At 40.5% G+C, this 18,202-nt stretch overlaps 1 protein-coding gene across 2 annotated transcripts in view; it reads right to left on the bottom strand.

The window, feature by feature from the left end:
- Nucleotides 1-18,202, bottom strand: part of GALNT18 (polypeptide N-acetylgalactosaminyltransferase 18) — a 424,313-nt gene that overhangs the window by 314,572 nt on the left and 91,539 nt on the right. Inside the window, exon 1 of one of the 2 annotated variants that reach the window (XM_070735544.1) lies at nt 2,888-2,942. The exons of the other annotated variant lie outside the window; for it this stretch is intronic. The gene's annotated coding sequence lies outside the window, so the exon portion shown is untranslated. Of the gene's footprint in view, nt 1-2,887; nt 2,943-18,202 lie in introns of those variants that run through there. 2 annotated transcript variants of the gene reach the window in all.

The following is an 18,202-nucleotide window of genomic DNA, read 5'->3' as shown; positions in this document are numbered from 1 at the left end:
TTGATTATTCATGTAATAACTGCAGCTGGAATTGAATTTGCACAACATCGGAAAAAGTGAAGAGATCCCGACAGAAGAAAAGATGTTGTTCTGTTTAAGAAAAGTAACAAATCTTATGTTCCCGGGTCACCCTGACCCGGACCGAAAACTCTTCATTTGCAGTGCTTATGTTTGGTCTTTTTGAAAGCTTTTTTCACTTGGAAAGTAGTCTGAACATTTCTGCACACAATGATATGAAAATTGAAATGAAAAAAGTAAATCTTATTGGTTTATTTTGCGGATATAATGCACGCCCCCCCTGTTTTTGTGAATTTTTTTTCAATTTATGGATAGTTTTGCTTGCAAAATGCATTCTATTTTACTAAAGTTGGTATGGGATTGGTAGCTTGAACATTTCTGAACATAATGATATGAAAATTGAACTGGAAAAATTGATGCATATTGGTTTATTTTGTTGATGAAATGCACGCCCCCCCCCCCCGTTTTTTTTAAATAGTCTTCACTTTATGGATAGTTTTGCTAGCAAAATACATTCTATTTTACTAAAGTTGGTGTGGGATTGGTAGCTTGAACATTTCTGAACATAATGATATGAAAATTGAACTGGAAAAATTGATGCATATTGGTTTATTTTGCACATAAAGTATGCCTCAATTATTTCAATTTATATAAAAATTATGCTGTTAATTTCAAACTTACATACTTTTTTTTAGTAAAATGGATTTGTTTCATAAAATTAGTTCTCTGGCTACAATGTGGTTGATTTTCAAAAGGATATTCCAAATATTTCTAGACAAATATGTATAAACAGTGACAATAATGGCACACAGCAAGGCCGAGGGGGGTGTGGCCCTTTTGTGGCAAAAATAAACCAATAAGAACCATTTTTTTCAGTTCATTTATATTTTTCTTATATTCAGAAATGTTCAATTTAGTATATCAAACCTTTTGGGGGAAAATCCCTTAGGGATTTGTAGCCTTAAAAAATAGAAATTGACACGAAATTTAAAAAGGATGGGGGGAGGGGCTTTTTGATCAAAATAAAAATATAAGTCTCAATTTTTCCAGTTCAATTTTCATATCATTATGTTCATAAATGTTCAAACTAGTTTTCCAGTTGAAAAAGTTTTCAAAAAGATCAAATTCAAGTACCTAAAAAATATATTTTTGGTCCGGTCACATACGAACAGAAACAGATTCAAAGTTATGATTTTTTTTTGCCCAGAAAACAATTAGCCACCACCCCAAAAATATTTTTTGATGATCAGCATTGTTAAATTGAGTAAATGAATGCCTAAGATTTTAAAGAATATTTCGGATTTGGAGCATAAAAAAATAAAAAGTGAAAATGGTTGCAAGCAGCCAAGGGGGGGGGAGGCCTTATTTCTGATGTTAAAAAACCAATAAGAATAATTTTTTTCAGTTCCTTTATATTTTTCTTATATTCAGAAATGTTCAAGCTACCAATCCCACACCAACTTTAGTAAAATAGAATGCATTTTGCAAGCAAAACTATCCATAAATTGAAAACTTTTTCACAAAAACAGGAGGGGCGTGCATTATATCCACAAAATAAACCAATAAGATTTACTTTTTTCATTTCAATTTTCATATCATTGTGTGCAGAAATGTTCAGACTACTTTCCAAGTGAAAAAAGCTTTCAAAAAGACCAAACATAAGCACTGCAAATGAAGAGTTTTCGGTCCGGGTCAGGGTGACCCAGGAACATAAGATTTGTAACTTTTTTTGCCCAGCAAAAACTAAGCCCCCCACCCCCCCAAAAAAAATTCTCATAGAGAGAACCCCTGAAATGATGAAACTACATGAAATTTCAAGTTTCAGATATGCAGGGAAAATTTTTTACAGGGACTCAAACTTGGCTTCGGGTCACATACGACCCGAACAGAACAGCAGGGTTAAGAAAATATTAGAATGTGGAGAAACGAATAGATTAACACTTGCAATTAAAGGAAAGGAAGAATCTGATTATTATAATATATGAAAGTTATTTTATCAATGGTTAGAGAATAAATATGAAAACAATATATTATAAAGTCAAATAAGTTAAGAAGAGAAATATTATGATAGCAGATATGTTAAATATTAGTAGTAATAAAAGAATAGATATAAATAATTATTATGGTGGTAAATTTTAATTATTAAGATACAAAAAGCTATACTCAGATAACACACTGATTGATGAAAGATGAAATGTTTATATTTTAAAAAATTGAATAAATAAATAAAAATAAATAAATACAATTTCCAAAGAAAGTTATATTTTTCTCAATGTTCAACGATTACTGTATTTTTCGGAGTACTGTATAAGATGCACTGGAGTATAAGACATACCGCATATCTTAGTTTTGGGGGAGGAAAACAAGAGAAAAAGGCCTCTGCCTCCCAGCAATTTGCCAAACAGCAAACAACACAGATGATAGACACTGTTTGCTGTATATTTCTGTGCATTTGTGCCTGACCCATAGAAGTAGCAAGGAATTGGAAAAATGTACATTATGGCAGTATATTAATCCCAGAGAGTTTTCTTGAATGCAATCACACTAATCATACTAACTCCTCCCAGTTATTTAAATAGATCTACTCCAAACATGACTAAGTGAGGGTTTAACTCAGCTGCATTATCTTAACACTAAAACAAGACACTGTTACATTTCAGATTATACTTTTACAAATCTTTAAAATTGATGTGGCTTTCTAGAAGTATTCTCTGCTATTTAAAAGAAGATGCAGTAGCACTGGGCCTTTTCAGATCAAGCATTTATTTTAAGAAGCTTATTCATTTTGTTAAGTTAATAATAAAGCAGGCTTTAAAAAATAAGTCTATTAATTTGAACATTCTATAGGCATTTATAGTTATTGACTTACCTCCTTGCAGCAAAAAAACAAACAGTTTCCACACAGTCTGATCCCTCCAGCAATTTGTCTCAGTGCAGCTTTAGTTTCACTTTCAATTTAGCAGGTGGGCTTGCCAGCAACTTCAATCAATCAGCTGAGTGTCAGGAGGCAGATAATCAGTGGCTTGTGCTAAGCAAGCTCTGCTGCTGTTTGCTGCAAGGAGGTAAATTGCTGGCAGGTAGATTCTAAAGAGTAGAGGTAGATGGGGCTACATTCAGTGTATAAGATTCACCCAAGTTTTCATACTCTTTGGAAGGGGGGGGATTAAAGGTGTATCTTATACTCTGAAAAATATGGTACTTCTCTCTTGCCTTTCAATACTAATGCCCTTTGAAATTGGATGTCATCTCTTTAAAAAACAAAGTGCTCTTAATTCTGAGCAGTTCCGGGAAGAAGGAAAATAATACCATTAAACTTAATAATGCCATAATATGTTCCAGCAAATGCAACTGATCTGGCAAGCAATCCTTGGGCTAATTTCAAATCCTGTTAATGGCATTAACAAAGCTGGGTGAATGTCAATGTAGAATTATAACATTTTAAAACCATTTGGCACTTTAGTACATGAAAATCCTTTTATTTGTTTTCTTGGAAGAAATGTCCATCTGGGTTCAGTTCAAAGTGGAGAGAAAGACACTGGAAACATGGACACTGTTTGAAAAGATGGTTTAATGGTGGATAGGACCACGTGGTTTTGAGGTCCTGGGCAAAAAAAGCGCATAGGAGAGGGAAGGGGAGAGGGAGAGGGAAAGGGTGGGAGGTAGGGAGGGGAAAGAGAGAGAGAGTGGCAGAGGGAGGGAGGGAGGGAGGGAGAGGGAGAGTGATCTATAACCACTCTTGGGCCCCACCTTGGTGCTTCCTGTTCCTATGTTAAAAAATGTATTCTGATTGGGGCCATGAGGCAACTTTGCAGTATCTTTTGAGCCCTGAGCTTGGTTGAATCTTGCTGGGTGATGTAATCTCTCCAGGTGCCATGTTGTGACTTGTGTTGCTAGATAAAGCATTAATCCTACTGTCAGCGCTCCAAATAGCATTTGATAAATAAATCAGTTCCGGTCCATTTCTCGCATCCAAGGTTCGATTTATTAACAGAGCTATGTTGGTTCATTATACAGTAGCCATCCTGATACTAACTTCTTTCCAGTACCCCACCCAAGTTATGGTTTCCCCCTCGTCCTCACACCCACAAGGTCATCACATGGACCAATCCGGTTGCGGGAATTCCACCGACCTCCTTTGTACATCCGCTGGTGCAGAACAAAGGATGACCTTGGACTCTAAGAAAGGAATTTGTTGTGGCTAGTAACTTTCCTTCTCATGCAACATGTGTCTTTGGAGAAGGGCGGCATACAAATCTAATTAATAATAATAATAATAACAACAACAACAACAATAACAACAACTACTACTACTACTACTACCCCTCCCAGTACCCATGGTACTATTCTACTGTGGCAGGATAAAGTCTCTAACTCCGAATAATGGCTTTCGCCTGACACCTAGTATGTCCTGGAGGCCATGTCTTAATCCCAACACCCTAGAGCTGAAGCAAGGGGGCAGGGAGCTGCTTTGTCTTTAAAACATGTTTCTCCTTTTCTTATCCAGGGAAATATAATATTCTGCCTTTTTAATATTTCCTAGAATATTTCATTCTTCTAGGAAGTGGCTTGATGCTAACTTTCTTATAGTTTATAGATTAAAGGATAAAGGTCCTATATTATTTTTATACACTTATTGAATTAAATTTTAAAAATACAAAAGCTGCATATTTCAAGGGGAAAGGCTCGTAAAATGTGCATTAAGAAGAAAATGCCTAGACAGAAATATTTAAAAGGATCATTAAGGAATACTGTATCTTTATACTTTTAAAGGAATATTGGAATATATCTTAATATGAAAAGTAGACCAAAAAGGTTCTTACAGGACTGGGAATTAAAACGCACAATAGTCTGATGTAGCCATTCCTAAGTATGTACAAGAATCTATTAATAGTAAAAATATTTTATCTGGCACATAGAACAATGCACGAGAGGACAGAATATCGCTTTGGGATTTATCTATAGCAACTTCACAACATAAAGGCAAAGAGGAAAGTAAGAGGAATATGGCCATTTTAATTATGTGTTTCATACACTGTTACAAATTATATTAAGAATCACTGCTGTTTAAAAGGGAAAAAACCCACATGTACTGAAATAAAGGTTTATTTCCTCCACTTTATTCAACAGAAGCAATTGTAGTGAATCATCTACCAGCTTTAAATATGCCAACCGCATAAAATACAAGGACATTAAGCTATTACACACTACACAATTCAGCATTTCCAAAATTAATGTGAATGTCACGCCTATTCAATTCAGCACAGAGTGTACCAAACAGTGGGCATTTTAAATTGTGGGATGGTAACTCTGCTACAAAGTTAGCAATATAGATTATTTTTCATTAAATAAGAGCATTTCCATTCCTTCAACCCTAGCAGATTTCCTCTGCTGGAGGCTATTGATGACTTCTACCTCGGGATTTCTGCCAGGTCAAAGGAGCAAGAATCATCATACTTTGCCATTGGCAATTCTTCCTACCACCCCCACACCCGTGACTTGCTTAATAAGACTCAGCAAAAGCCTCATAGAATCCCAAAGGGCAGGAAAAGTGCTTATGTCCAATCAAATGCTTACAGTATGTTAATTTTGCTACATAGAGAAGAAGAATATGAAATATAAGGTCATTTCCTGCCCCAGATTTCTCAAATCCCCTAACAGGAGCTCCTTGATAAGCCTTAGAAAATGAATGCAGTTGCTAAGACATATATTAAACTATCCTATAGAAATGTATAGCAAAAATGCATATAGCTGCATTGTGATGGTGGGTGGGGAGCTTCTGAATGGAAACGTGGAGAACTAGATTCCCCAGCTACAAGAAGGTCTTTTCAGCAAGAACTGAAAATAATGCAAAACAAATAAGACCATCTGAGAACAGTTTGCTGTTACAGCCTGAGGATCTGCAGGCTCCAACATTAAATGGAAAGTGCCCAAACGTCTCTGTGTTGAAAACATAAATGTTCAGGAGAGTCTGCAGACATCTCCTATCATTTCCACAGCCACCTCCAGCACTAATCAGCAACTAGTCAAACTGGGGTAAAATCCAGCAGGTTGTGACTGGTTCTGGAGAACCTGTAGCAGAAATTTTGTGTACAATGGGGATTTTGCACATACAATCTCTGGTCGGCCCCAGAGAGCTGGGAATGGAAATTTTGCAATATTCTTCCCCCCGGAGTGGGAAGGGAATGGGGATTTTACTTACTTACTTACTTACTTACTTACTTACTTACTTACTTACTTACTTACTTACTTACTTATTAATTAAACTTATATGCCACCCATCTCTCAAAGGACTCTGAGCGGCTTACAACAGTATCCTTCCCCCTAGGAGTGGGGAGAGAATTGAGGTTTTGCAGTATCCTTCCCCCTAAGAGTGGGGAGAGAATGGGGATTTTGCAGTATCCTTCAGCTGGAATGGAGTGGGAATGGAGATTTTGCAGTATTCTTCCTTCTAGGAGTAGAGGAAAAATGAGGATTTTGCAATATCCTTCCCCTGCCATGCCCACCAAGCCATGCCCACAGAACCGGTAGTAAAAATATTTGGATTTCACCACCGAACCAACCTATATGCTCCTTACCTTCCTCCCATATCCTTTTTCCTTAAACAATAGTGATGCAATGTAAGGACAAATGGAGGTGGCTAGGAGGAAATAACCCAAAGCAAGGAAAGCATATTTAGAAAGAATGGTCTGATCTTGGGTCCTCCTTCTCTGGCTGTTAGCTGATGGTATTAATCTCTAGCAGGTACCCCTGCAAGCCTCTTAAAAGATCAACATGAATGTCATTACAAAATCAATCAAAGATTAGGTGGAAGTACAGTGATACCTTATCTTACGAACCCCTTGTCATACGAACATTTCGTGATACGAACCCGGGGTTCATGATTTGTTTGCCTTGTCTTAAGAACCATTTTCACCTTACGAACCCGAGCCGGGGGCGTGGGCTCTCTTACTGCGCATGCGCTCTACCGTGTGCTCTCTTACTGCAGCAGGAATTCCCCTGCCTTGTGACTGTCACTGCCGGAATTTCCTATTTGCTTGATGCCCCGCCAGGATTTCCCGCCTCCTTTTGCTTGAACTGGAAGTCCCAAGGTGGGGAATCCTGGCCGTGGCAAGGACCCACACTTTGCCTCAGACAAGGCTCCCTGGCTCTCCCTGGGTTTCCCCGTCACGAAGCCCCCCACTGCCGCCTGGTCCTCCACGGGGGGGGAATGGGGGAGCTGTGCCTGAACCTGGAGCCCGCTTGCTCGCTTCCTCTTGCTTGTTCCACCGCAGCTCTCCCCCCCCCATGGAGGACCAGGCAAAAGTGGCGGGGGGGGACTTTACTGCTTTAAGGCGACAGGGTGACCCAGGGAGCTTTGTCTGTTCCATGGCTGGGATTCCCCACCTCGGGACTGCCAGTGCAAGCAAAAGGAGGCAGGGAATTCCATTTGCCTCGCCGGATTCCCTTTTGGGAGATTTTGTTCGGATGAACTCCGTCGAGCTCATCTCTCTCTCTCTCTCTCCTTCCCTCCCTCCCTCTCTTCCTTCCTCCCTGCCTCCATCCTCTTCCTCTTCCTCCTCCCGTATTCCGCCTCCCTCCCAGCCTTCGGGCAGCATTCGCCTTCCTCCGCCGCCATCGGCACCCAGCTCCTCTTCGTCTTCTCACTTCTTTACAAGTTGACAGTCGGGCGGCGGCGCAGAGGCTGGGGGCAGCGAGGGTGTGTGGAAGAGGTCCACGGGAGAACTGGGGGGAACCGCAGCCACTGCCCTGTGGAAGGTTGTCTTTGCGTCATCCCAGGAAAGGGGCAAATGTGGTGGTCGCGGGGTGGTTTTGCTGCAGGCGGGTGTCTAGGCACCGCAGCTCCCCCCAGTTCTCCCGCGGACCTCTTCCACACACCCCGACTCCTCCAGCTTCTGTGCTTTTCTTTCGGCTTCTGGATGGATGGGAGGAGCTAAGCGGCTGGAGACCTTCAATGTAAAAGGAATCAATGTAAAAGGGCTGCTGGGCTGGCAACGTCTCTGGCCGCTTAGCTCCTCCTGTCCACACCGAAGCCAAAAGAAAAGCATGGAGGCTGGTGAACGAAGGGCAGAACTTTCAGCTTCTGGATGGATGGGAGGAGCTAAGCGGCTGGAATCAATGTAAAAGCGCCACTGGGCTGGCAACGTCTCTGGCCGCTTAGCTCCTCCTGTCCACACCGAAGCCAAAAGAAAAGCGTGGAGGCTGGTGAACAAAGGGCAGAACTTTCGGCTTCTGGATGGATGGGAGGAACTAAGCGGACAGAATCAATATAAAAGCGCTGCTGGGCTGGCAACGTCTCCAACCGCTTAGGTCCTCCTGTCCAGCCGAAGCCGAAAGAAAAGCGCGGAGGTTGCGGGAGTTGGGGTGTGTGGAAGAGGTCCACAGGAGAACTGGAGGGAGCTGCGGTACCTAGACACCCAACTGCAGCAAAGCCACCCTGCGACCACCACCTTTGCCCCCAGGGGAAAGACCCCAGCCCACGCCTGCTGCTTGCTCTCCCGGGGACGCTGCAAAGACCACCTTCGGGAGCTTCCCAGATGGGTCCCTTCCACAGGGCAGTGGCCACGGCTCCCCCCCCAGTTCTCCCGCTGACCTTCCACACACGCACACCATCTCCTGCCTCTGCGCCGCCACCCGGCTGTCATCTTGTAAAGAAGCAAGAAGAGGAGGAGGAGCTAGGCGCCGGTGGTGGCGGAGGAAGGCGAATGTGGCCTGGAGGCTGGGAGGGAGGCGAAATACAGGAGGAGGAGGAGGAGGAGGAGGAGGAGGGAGGCCGGGAGGGAGAGGGGAAAGGAGGGAAGGAGGAAGGAGAGAGAAAGAGAGGTTTCTGCCTGAAGTTACAGATAGGGGTGGCGGTGCAGCGCGAATCCGGCAAGGGCTTCCCCAATGTTTCCCCAACCGCTACAGGACTCCCGCAAGATGATCCTAGAACCCCAGTGGGGCCTCCCAGAAACAAAAAATCAGAGAAGACACATGTACAAACCGCCCGTGCGTTTCCCTCCCTTCCCTTCCAGTCATTGCAAGCCGGACAGTAACTGTTGACTTTTCGGTTAATCCACCCACAAGGCTCCCTTCGGGCAGCCTGCGCTGTCTTCCCCCCCGTCTCCCCCCCCTCCACCGATCCCCGAACAAGGATCTGAATGCCAGCGATAATGAGGCAAAAGGGGTGAATTTTGGGCTTGCACGCATTAATCGCTTTTCCATTGATTCCTACGGGAAACATTGTTTCGTCTTACGAACTTTTCACCTTACAAACCTCCTCCCAGCACCAATTAAGTTCGTAAGATGAGGTATTACTGTACTCTGAATAATTCTCTTCAATTGGCCACCATCAAAACTGAACTACCCGTATATTGAAGTGCAATAGTCCGTCCTACTAAATTTCCCTTATTATCATCTGCATTTGTTATACACAAGGCAATTGGAGCCAAACAAAGTGACAGAAGTATTGCAATTGAATGTCAAACATGGGGTTTTGATGCTGGACATTAATGGAACGAACCAAGGAAATGATGAAGCTGGTCCATATAATTGCTAGTAATTGGACATGATTGATCCAGAAAGCATCATCATCACTAATATATCTAAGAAAAGAAAAGTCCTGCCAGGAACAAAATCTATGCTGCATTTTTTTTTACCCTTATTTTAGCATAACTGTATATCCAAGGAATACAGAAGACTCACAACAGCTGACCAGAAAGCAAAGGAAGAGATAATGTGATGCTATTTACTCCAACTTCCCGCTGAAGTCACTAATAAAGACCTCATTCTGTGAGCTGCTGATGACTCCTGACTTCCATCTCACCAACTTTAATTGAAGCAGAGAGCCATGCATAAACCCTTAAACCCTTTCCAGGAGCTTTCAAATCCCAGGGGCAACTCTTTATGTACCATCCTCGTCTTTTGCCATTTCTACCCTCTTTATTAGTACTGTAAAAACGTTATCTTTTAACCTTTTGTTATTTCTTCTTAGGGATAACTTTACTCAGCTATCTCTTACCATTCACATTTGATTCCCTCGGTGTAGATACAAGAGGCAACAAAAGCACGATGAAGACACTTATTGCCACATTGGAAATGCTTATGAAAAGATACCTTCAGGGCATATGTAGACATCCTCAGATGGCATAATAGAGACATGTGAAAAATCCTTCCCTCCAAACCCTTAAAATGTCTGATCAATTCCTGTGCAGAGAAAACTGAACAAAAACAACTCACTCTTCCCCACCCCCCACCCCCCACACACCCTACCCCGTCATCAGCAATCTGGTAAAAAATCAGGTGCTTTTTTTTTTTAAGGAGATGTATGGAAAATGGGTGTAGCCAACATTTTGTTTTGTTCTGGCTTGACCTAGAACAGAGCTGTCAAACTCACGGCCTGCAAGCTAGATACGTTACATGCTGGGCACGCCTACTCCCAGTTTATTGAAAGGGGGGGAGTTCAATACATCACAGGACGACAAATGTATTGTCATGAGTTTGATACCCCTGACCTAGGACATCACAGATGCATTGTTCCTCTTCATCCAAGGCAACAGTCTCTCCAAAGTGGCTGGCTAATCCATTCTCTAAATCTGAGAATGTGGTCAGACTCGGAAGAAAAGAATAAAGGATAGTGGCTTACCACCAACCAGAAGAAACAGGTGAATCCTTTCCGATGTTCCATGAACTTATGATAAAACTCAGATGAGAGAGCCATAGTAATTGCTTTATTACCTTTGAGAGTATTGGTTTTGTCTGGAATTCTGTGGTTATGCTTTCCCTTGTTTCCCAATTAGCTCCTTTTTATACAGGTAGATTGGGCTTCATCTGTGTTAGCCAAAACTTCAGAAGAGAAGGATTTAGGGGTAGTGATTTCTGACAGTCTCAAAATGGGTGAACAGTGCGGTTAGTCGGTAGGGAAAGCGAGTAGAATGCTTGGCTGCGTAGCTAGAGGTAAAACAAGCAGGAAGAGGGAGATTGTGATTCTGCTGTATACAGCACTGGTGAGACCACATTTGGAATACTGTGTTCAGTTCTGGAGACCTCACCTACAAAAAGATATTTATAAAATTGAACGGGACCAAAGAGGGGCTACAAAAATGGTGGAAGGTCTTAAGCATAAAACTTGTCAGGAAAGACTTAATGAACTCAATCTGTATATTCTGGAGGACAGAAGGGAGGGACATGATCAAAGGGGGGACATGATCAAAACATTTAAATATTTTAAAGGGTTAAATAAGGTTCAGGAGGGAAGTGTTTTTAATAGGAAAGTGAACACAAGAACAAGGGGACACAATCTGAGGTTAGATCAGAAGCAACGTGAGAAGATATTATTTTATTTTAGTAGATGCTTGGAACAAACTTCCAGCAGACGTGGTTGGTAAATCCACAGTAACTGAGTTTAGACATGCCTGGAATAAACATATATCCATCCTAAGATAAAATACAGGAAACAGTGCAAGGGCAGACTAGATGGACCATGAGGTCATTTTCTGCCGTCAATCTTCTGTTTCTATCAGTTTAACACGGGGAAATCTCCCTTTCAACTTTTCCCTCATGCAAACCTGCATAACAAAATGTTTCCTTTGTCAAAACCTTTTGACGAGGTTTTGACAAAAGAAATAGATGTGCAGGCTTGCATGAGGCTAGATTTCTGAAGTTCTGTATATCTGAGCATTGGTCAGAAAGCATTTTCCTACTTTTTCTTCAACTGAAGGGAGAAGTCGTTGGAGGAAATGTTAAAACTTTCTAGTTAGTCAGGTTAGGAGATACCAGAAGGTTCAGCCTGTTTGGTGTGGGTCTGTCACAAGGTGCTTGTGTGCATGTTTCTGGCAATTGCCTGGACACGTCTCTGAAGATTTTCATGGGAAGATTTTCAAAAGCGATTTGCCATTGTCTTAATTTTTTATTATTATTATTACTATTGCTAATGCTATTGCTATTACTATTATTATTTATTAGATTTGTATGCCGCCCCTCTCCGGAGACTCGGAGTGGCTTACAACAATACATAGTACAAATCTAATGGTTAAAAGAACAGTTTAAAACCCTTATTATAAAAAACAGTCATGCATCCCAAACAAACCATACATAAAATGAAACAATCCAGGGTAATCAATTCCCCCGTGCCTGGGTTTTTAGGAGGGTGGGGGCAGTTCTGATCTCCAGAGGGAGTTGGTTCCAGAGGGTCGGGGCTGCCACAGAGAAGGCTCTTCCCTTGGGCCCCGCCAGATGACATTGTTTCGTCGATGGAACCCAGAGAAGGCCAACTCTGTGGGACCTAATCAGTCGCTGGGATTCGTGCGGCAGAAGGCGGTCCCGGAGATATTCTGGTCCGATGCCATGAAGGGCTTTATAGGTCATAACCAACACTTTGAATTGTGACCGGAAACTGATCAGCAACCAATGCAGACTGCGGAGTGTTGGTGTGATATGGGTGTATCTGGGAAAGCCCATGATTGCTCTCGCAGCTGCATTCTGCGCGATCTGAAGTTTCCGAACACTCTTCAAAGGGATGAGAGACAGTGACTGGCCCAAGGTTTCCCTACTGGTTTTGTGCCTAAGGCAGGATGAGGACCCTCAGACTCTGTCTCTAGCCTTGTGCTTTACCAAAATAATGCTTCTCATCCCAACTATGGTTTATTGGGAAATGCTTAGAAGAAGCTCTCTGCCCGGAAGGCTACAAAATATTAACTGTCCCCCCCCCACCCCAGTTTGTAAAAGAAACATTTACACTAAACAACTTCAGCTCCTCTATCAGACAAAACAGTTGGGGTTTATTACTTTGTGTATTGGAACTGCCTGCTGAAGAGGTCCAGGGTATTTCGCTTTCAAATAATCACAGCATGTTACTAAAAGCTTTTATCACCCTATATTAGCCCAGGGAGATTGTTTTGAAGAAACTGTTTTGTGCTTGGGAAATTTAAGCTGAGCAGGATAGCTCAATTATGCTTATAACCCAAACCCAATTTATGGCATAATTTCCAGCTGATACTCCATTTCTGAGCAAGCCACTGGAGCAGGTAGAAGAATCCCAGCTGTAAAGTTTCTGTGTCAGATGAATTCTCTGTCTTCATTTAATCTATCATGAAGCCTAATTTGGAGCATTTTCATCAATAACCTATAGTGGCAAATAAACAGAAGCAACATTTTTCTGTTGGTTTTCGTGAAAACTTTTATTAAATGACAATCTGCCTTGTCTAATTTGGGCTTAGAAGACAAAGATGGACCAAACTACTCATATCATGGGTAGATAATTTCAGAGGACATATTTGATGGACTCATATTTGACATATGACCACCAACTTTCAGGATTTTACTCCCCATTCCTCATACTATTTACATAAAAGTGAAAACACAGGCAAAGTCTGAGGAATTCAGTCCCACAAAAATGTTTCTTACAAGAAACCCTGAATCCACAGAAGTTCTAACCCAACATCTGATATCTAAATGGGGCAATGAATTGAAACTTAATTCAGAGAATACAGAAGCACATCTCAATTGAATGCAGGTAATGCAGAAAAATAAGATTTAATCTTTGCTGGATGGGACTAGCTTTACTGTCTCCCAAAGACTTATTCACATAGACTTGGTTTGATTTCAGAAGTTTCTCAAGTTTTGATAGCAGCTAACAAAAGATATGCACAGTTAATTTAGAATTCAAATTGTGCCCATTCATTGATACATTTGATAAGAACACATGCCTTACAGGAATTACACCTCTCCTTTGAACTATCATATCAACCATTTAAATATGAGTCAGCAGTGTGCAGCAGCTGCCCAAAAAGCCAACATGGTTCTAGGCTGCATTAACCAGAGGGATAGAATCAAGATCACGTGAAGTGTTAATCCCACTTTGTAAGGCCTTGGTAAGGCCCCTGGGGGGCAGGAGAAGCTGTTTTCGGCCTTCCCGGGCATTGACTTATAGGTGGGGGCACTTGTGCATGCACAATAGCGCACACCCACCCAAGGAAAAAAAGGTTCACCAGGTTCTAAGATCATTGCAATACCTATTGACAACTAGCAAACCTGTTTTAGAAGGATTTCATTTCAATTTGTTTTGTCCTACCCAGTTCCTTACAGTATCTGATATTGGTTCAAGATGTCAACAGCATTTTGGAGATTCAGATAATATTTATTTATCCATTTATTTATTTGTTTGTTTGTTTGTTTGTTTATTTATTTATTTATTTATTTATTTATTTGTTTGTTTGTTTGTTTGTTTATTTATTTATTTATTTATTAAATAATCCATTCATTATAATTTTTTTGCCGCCCACATCCTAGGGATTATGGGTGGCTCACAACCCAAAATAAACATCAAAATATTAAAAACCTATAAAAACCTATAAAAACAATTAAAAATAAAACAATGAAACCCATGCATACCATTTATGGCCTGATCTCATTGCAATGCCTCACAGCAATTCAGTTTAAAAGCAAGATGATATTTTTACAATATATGCTTTGCTAGATTCTGCCTGAGAATCCCTTCCACTAAACCAACAGATAAGATAAAGAAAGCCAAGAAATAAAGTAATATTGTGGCTATTTTATTGCAAACCACATGAAAAAGCAGGTAAACAGATGATGATTGGAACAGAAGCCTTCTTCAGCCTAACCATCTGATCACCAAATAAAGAATTTATTCCAAAATTTCTAGCTAGCTAGCTGGAAAGTATGGACCACATACCAGCAGAGTAGAAGTAAGGGGAAAATTTTAAGATTGGGGAACTGTACTAATGATTTGACACAATGGTTACTTCATCCTTATTGCCCTCTAAATTTAAAGGTCAGGTACTTGAAAATTCAATTACGAAACATACTGAGGCTGACATTGTGATAGAAATCATGTATCACCCTAAGCTATGGTGTACTGAATAAACCATGGCTGGATGAATTTGCACAACATGTTCAACCATAAATCATTGCTTACATACTATGGAGACAATATTTGACAATAAGCTAAGAACAATACATGAAGTTTCTGTGTTGTATATTGAAAAAGATTGTTCTTTTTCTTCAGAGAGGGGCGGCATACAAATCTAATAAATTATTATTATTATTATTATTATTATTATTATTATTATTATTATTATATTATATAATACAACACAGCAAACGAGATCACTATGCTGGATTTTGTATTTCATCACCAGTTGGGCGCTTCCCAAGCATCTAGGACTGCATAATGTAGCGGCGAATTATGTTTGCTGATCCCAATAAAGCGGCCTCTTGCAATTGACAGATGGAGATTTTGTCAATTCTGATGGTTTTCAAATGTCCGCTGAGATCCTTTGGTGCTGCACCCAGCGTGCCAAGTACCACTGGGACCACTTTCACTGGCTTATGCCAGAGTCATTGCAGCTCGATTTTTAGATCTTCGTATTTCACTAATTTCTCTAGCTGCTTCTCCTCAATTCTGCTGTCCCCTGGGATTGCAATGTCGATGATCCATACTTTCTTTTTCTCCAAAATAATAATAATAATAATAATAATAATAATAATAATAATAATTATTATTATTATTATTATTATTATTATTATTATTTCATCTAACATGTGTACTCCTGTAATTTTTGAGACATTTTGCTTATTCTGCACATATGTATATAGACCATTAGTAGAAGAACACAGTTCAGAAAAAGAGTAGTGCAGTAGTGGATTCTAAAACCCATTGTTACCAGTTCACATGCCCGCATGCGCAGAAGCGTCCTGGGTAGTTGGACAGAGCCTCCCGCTGCCACCACCAGTTTGCAGAACTGGACCAAACTGGGAACAACCCGCTGCTTTTCACTTGCTCTAAATGTATATGAAACAAGTTTGTTAATAGTAGAAACTTTAAGAAACATAGCCTTGGATAGAAAGTGCTGTTTGCAATCACTCTGACATGACCCTATACAGAATGTTCTTTAAAATAATTGAACATATTCTCATCCCTCTGTGCATATAAGCGTCCTGCAGATGTTGCTATGACAACTTGTACGCTTCAAATTAAAGGAACATTTAAGAGCTTTGATTTGGACTCTAGAGCTAGCAATCAAAGTATTACTTAAAATGTTTATTTTCGCCTACTCTATGAATCATATTCAGCAAAAGGTCACCCAACTTTAGGTTTAGCTGACATCAAAGGCTCATATAAAAAAAGATACAGTCATAAATATGCAAATTGTGCATCTACTTTTTAAATTTTCATTTGGAAATCTTGGATATACAGTAGTAGCAAAATAATTCAAAGTTTTTATAATATAAAACTGGCATTATTTCTTCTTTCTGTACTTACAAACACTTTGGAATGGACAGCAGTATATTCTCTTTACACCAGTTCTTTAAAATATACTGTTTTTTAAAAGGCTATTAAAATAGGTGTCATTCTGTCACATCCTCTACTTTTAAAAGTTAGCATGTCAGCCTATCATTTGCCAAGCGTAATATTTATTAAGAGAGGGTCCTTTTTTTCTTTTATCCCACATATAAGAAACATTTACAATGATTAACCAGGAACCCAAAGCAAAGTAGGTGGTGTTTCCAGCCTTTCCTGAAGATAAACAGAATAACACCTTGCTAATGTTTCTCACTTTTAACCTACAGCTGATACAAATAGGAAAGTACAAAATTGTCATAAATATCCTCATATTCATGTAAGTAGGGCTCATAATTTTTCAATCTATAAAAATATAACATTTTCTGAAAATGGCCTGGGAGAAATTAAGAAGAAACAGAAAAACCACAAATATCACACATGTGGCCTTCCTCTCATTCAGAGTTGGAAGGGACCTTGGAGGTCATCTAATCCAACTCCTGCTCAAACATGGACTTCCACTGGCCATCATGGGGTTTATCACAGAGGCTTCCAAATGTTGCTTTTGGGTGGAGGGGGTTGGCCAGTATGTTGCCAGCACAAGCAAAAACCAGTTTTACATATACATGTTTAAAACTATTTATACTATTCTATGCAGATTCTAGGTTAGTGATGGCAAATCTCTTTTGGTTTGCATGCCAAAAGAGTGTGCAGGGGTGTGCTAGCATGCGTGCAAGTGCCCACACCCCTTCCCTCCCTTCATGCATGTGCAACTTACCCCATGCATGCCCACAGGGTTTTATGAAGCCTGATAGGCAGTGGTAAGCTCATACCAGTATGGTCCAGAGTTCCGCACAGGTAGGAACCCACTGATGCAATTTTTGGCCATTTTTTTTCTGGCATCTCCATGTCGAAGGAAGCCCTCTGACCGTCCCTCATCTTAATGTCTTCATCCAAAGCACAGATGAGAAGCTCCTTCTCAGTGAGATGCCGGAAACGAATTGCTGAAAATTGCATCAATGGGTTCCTACCACTATGGCACTCTGGACCACACCAATAGGAACCCACCACTGCTGGTAGTTGTAGAAAACGCCCAACCAGACAAACCGGAAGTACAGTTTTCTGAACTTCCAGTTTATCCATTGGGGGATTTTTTTGCCTCCGGGGCTTCAGGGAAATTTCCATGAAGCATCCAGAGGATGAAACAGTCTTTTCCAAGGCCGAAATTCAGCTGCGTGCACTGGAGCTGAAACATGTAAGTCTTGCATGCCTTCTCATATGGCTCCGCATAGCACATGGGGCACACGTGCCATAGGTTCGCTATCATGGTCCTAGGTTCTTGAATCCTACCAGCTAAGAGGGTAAAGATATGCTACTGATATTTAGTATCCCCGTACTGATTACTGAGAGTATTACATAATATACAGTATGTTAATTGTCATTTTTGAACAGTAACCCTCCTAATAGCACCTTAAGGGGGGGGAATTAGAAAAATTAAATCGTAGTAAAAAAATACCAAGCAAAGACAACAATTAAATACTCAAATATTAAAATCACATAGTATTATATACTTTACAGCAAAAATAAGAACTGAATAACAAAAGTTTCAGGGAAAGTGAATAGTTTTGTAAAGCTTCCTTAACAGCTGGCAGTGCTATCCATCAACGTTGTATGCATACTGTCTACACAATGTTCACATTATGGTCTATAAAGCATATTGATGTACATGTGAACAGTCAACTGAAATACAGTTGTAATTTTATTTGATTTGACTTCTATGCCGCCCAATCCCGAAGGACTCGGGGCGGCTTACAATACTATAAAATTACATTAAGAGCAACAATAAAAAGAAGTAAAGAAACAGGAACTAATATCTAAAATATATGCGGAGAGGGGCGGCATACA

This window comes from Erythrolamprus reginae, chromosome 1 (genome assembly GCF_031021105.1).
Source record: "Erythrolamprus reginae isolate rEryReg1 chromosome 1, rEryReg1.hap1, whole genome shotgun sequence".
Classification (NCBI taxonomy): Eukaryota; Metazoa; Chordata; class Lepidosauria; order Squamata; family Dipsadidae; genus Erythrolamprus; species Erythrolamprus reginae.
The sequence above is the reverse complement of the archived record's forward strand: the minus strand, read 5'-3'. Positions and strand labels throughout refer to the sequence as shown.